Genomic DNA, 4,111 nt, shown 5'->3' on the forward strand with positions numbered 1-4,111 from the left:
ATATGAGAGCTAAGTGTTACATGATACATTTACTAATTAATCTGGTTATTTTCTGCCGTTAATTTTCTGATAAAAATGATCACAAAACAACCACTACCATCCAATATCCTTGCAAGCATACTTGATCATAATAGGTTGACAGGACCAAATCTGTCTGATTGGCTAAGAAATTTGAAGCTTTTCCTGAACCTTGAACATATAGGATATGTTCTAGATTCAAATGTTCCTGGTCCCTTAACTCCAGAGGCCACACAAGAGGAACATGAAACTTTGGACAAGTGGAAGGAGCATGATATGAGAGCTAAGTGTTACATGCTTGCTTCCATGAGTAATGAGTTACAGAAGCAACATGAGAACATGCAGAGTGCGAGTGAGATCCTCCTTCTCCTACAAGAGTTGTATGGTGAGCACAGCAGGAATGCTAGGTATGAGATATCTAGACAGCTATTCCGTATGAGGATGTCTGAGGGACAGAATGTTGGGGATCATGTCCACAAGATGATTCGGCTGATTGAGTAGTTGGAACATCTTGACTTCAACATGGATTTCCAACTACAGACGGATTTGATCCTTCAGTCCCTTCCTAAGTCTTTTGGGAATTTTGTGACAAGTTTCCATATGACTAAACAGGAATGCACCTTAGCTGGTTTACTCAACATGCTGGTTATTGCCCAAAAGAATATGCCAGGCAATAAAGGAAAAGAGGTAGCTTTGGTTGCATCTTCTTCTGCTGGAAAGTCCAACAAGAAGAAGGGCAATAAGAAAAAGAAACCTCAGATTCCTGGTCCTTCTAAGAAAATAGCTACACAGAAAAGGAAGACTAAAGCTGATGAAGGCAAAGGAAAGTGTTTCCACTGCCAATAAGAAAGTGTTTCCATTACCAGTAAGAAAGTGTTTCCACTGGCCAGAGTATAGCAGTCTAAATGAAAGCAATGCCGTGGTGAAAAACAGCTCAAGTTCAAAATATATTTGGCACTTAAGGTTATGTCATGTTGCAGAAGATAGGATTACAAAATTGGAGAAAATGGGGATTCTATCCTTATTGGACTCTGAGCCTACTCCAACTTGTGAATCTTGCCTTCAGGGCAAAATGACTAGATCACCCTTTGTTGGACAGGGGCTAAGAGCTGAAAATATTTTGGAGCTAATACATAGTGATGTATGTGGTCCATTTAAAGAAATGGCTAGAGGGGGCTTTCATTATTTTATTACCTTTACTGATGATAAATCAAGGTTTGGGTATTTGTATTTGATGAAATACAAACATGAATCTTTTGAAAAATTCAAAGAATTTAAATATGAAGTAGAAAATAAAACAGGAAAGAATATTAAAGCTCTTCGATCAGATCGTGGAGGTGAATATTTGAGTACTGAATTTGATGAATACTTGAGAGAGCATGGCATTGTTTCTCAGCTGACTCCTCCAGGAACGCCACAGCTGAATGGTGTATCTGAAAGGAGAAATCGTACCCTATTGGATATGGTACGTAGTATGATGAGCTATACTGATATGCCAATCTCCTTTTGGGGATTTGCATTAGAATCAGCTTTATATATTCTGAATAGGATTCCATCAAAATCAGTTTCTTCCACACCTTATGAGATATGGCATGGAAGAAAACCAAGTCTTAAGCATGTTAAGATTTGGGGTTGTCCAGCTTATACTAAAAAAGCTGAACACTGATAAATTGGAGACCAGATCAGAAAAAGGTCGATTTGTTGGATATCCAAAAGATAGTTTTGGATATTATTTTTATTTGCCTACTTCACAAAAGGTTGTGATAAGTAGAGATGCCACATTTCTTGAACAACAGTTTGTTCAAGAAGGAGGCAAAGGAAGGCAAATAGAGTTAGAATTGGAGAATTCTGACCAACCAACAGATCAGATGGATATAGATCCATCTAGTCAACCAATACCCGTTGATGAAACATCTACAGCTGTTCCTCGTAGAACAACCAGGGTATCTCACCCACCAGTGAGATATGGTTTTCTTCATGAAGAAGAACAAGAGTTGTCTACTCATGAAGAAGTAGATCATGGAGATGATCCACTTACTTACGAAGAAGCTATATCAGATATAGACTCTTCAAAATGGATTGATGCTATGAAATCTGAGATTGATTCCATGTATAAGAATGAAGTTTGGGATCTTGTTGACCCACCTGAAGGTATTGTACCTATAGGGAACAAATGGGTTTTCAAGAAATAAATTTGTTCTGATGGAAAGGTAGAGACCTATAAGGCAAGGCTAGTAGCGAAAGGGTTTCGCCAAAGGCAAGGAATAGACTATGAGGAGACTTTCTCGCCTGTTGCCATGCTTAAATCAATTAGGATTTTATTAGCAATAGCTGCATACTAAGATTATGAGATTTGGCAGATGGATGTCAAAACAGCTTTTCTCAATGGATACATTGACGAAAGCATTTTCATGGAACAACCTAGGGGTTTTGAATCCCAAGATGGTTCCAAGGTATGCAAGCTAAAGCGATCCATTTATGGGTTGAAACAAGCTTCGAGGAGTTGGAACATCCGTTTTGATGAAGCCATTAAATCCTTTGGTTTTATCAAAAATGAGGATGAGCCATGTGTATATAAGAAGGTTAGTGACAGTGCTATCACTTTCCTTGTCTTATATGTGGATGACATACTGTTGATGGGTAATGACACGGGTATGTTGACGACTATAAAGGTATGGTTGTCAATTACATTCTCCATGAAAGACTTAGGGGAGGCAACCTATATTCTTGGAATTCGCATCTATAGAGATAGAGTGAAAAGAATAATTGGTTTATCCCAAAGTCTATACTTGGAAAAGGTGTTAAAGAGGTTTAACATGCTTGATTCCAAGAGAGGATTGTTACCAGTGAGACATGGTATCCATCTTTCTAAAGAGATGTCTCTAAAGATACCTGAAGAAAGAGATAAGATGGCCAGGATTCCATATGCTTCGACTATTGGAAGTTTAATGTATGCAATGTTGTGTACTAGGCCGGATATCGCATATGCTGTTAGTTTGACTAGCAGGTATCAATCCAATCCAGGTTTGGAACACTGGATAGCTGTCAAGAATATTCTTAAGTACTTGAGAAGAACTAAGGATTTATTCTTGATTTATGGAGGTGGAGACTTGCAATTGGATGGTTATACTGATTCTGATTTTCAATCAGATATTGATGATAGAAAGTCTACCTCTAGATATGTGTTCATTTGTAATGGAGGTGCAGTCAGTTGGAAGAGTTCCAAACAGAGCACGACTGCAGATTCCACTACAGAGGCTGAGTATATTCTCGCATCGATGTCAGAAAGGAAGTCATTTGGATAAAGAAGTTCGTGACAGAACTTGCAGTAGTTCCTTCCATTGAGTCAATAGTTGACAACAATGGAGCAGTCATACAGGCTAAGGAACTAAGGTCTCACCCAAAATCCAAACACATAGAAAGGCACTACCACATTATCAGATATGTAGTTGGGCAAGGCGATATAGCCATGCAGAAAAATAACATCAGCTGAAAAATCCAGCTGATCCATTCACTAAGCCTATGTCACAGACTCAGTTAGACCGACATCTTGAGAAGATAGGTCTAAGATATTGTAATGAATGGCTCTAGTGCTAGTGGGAGATTGTTAGTAGTATGCCCTGGAGCATATCATTTAGTATGTATCTTGTACATATTTTTATTAATAAAAGGCATTTCCACTTTTCCGTTTACATAATATATTTATGTGTAATAGAAAAGGTCCATTGATATTTTGTTAGAAATATTATTCTTAAGTTGTTAAGAATATGAGTGACAATATTTCTAGCACGAAGTATCATAAATAGGTTCACAATCGAGGATACTTCATAATAAGGACATGACTTATCCAGAAAGATTGTATTCATGTTTGTTCCCAAGTTATTTATATGAGATTTAAATAAGATGGAATGGTGAGTCTCATGCCATATAACAAACATGATAGGCACTTATAAATGATAAGTAGGCCGAACTAGTGACACTTATGACAAGCACATGGAGTTTACTCTTGTCAATGTTTTGTCATAAATCATATCAGTGCATATAATCTTTAGACCTGAGATAGCACAGTTATCTTGTATATAGGTAGTTTGAG

Source organism: Hevea brasiliensis, chromosome 11 (assembly GCF_030052815.1).
Source record: "Hevea brasiliensis isolate MT/VB/25A 57/8 chromosome 11, ASM3005281v1, whole genome shotgun sequence".
In the NCBI taxonomy this organism is placed as follows: domain Eukaryota; kingdom Viridiplantae; phylum Streptophyta; class Magnoliopsida; order Malpighiales; family Euphorbiaceae; genus Hevea; species Hevea brasiliensis.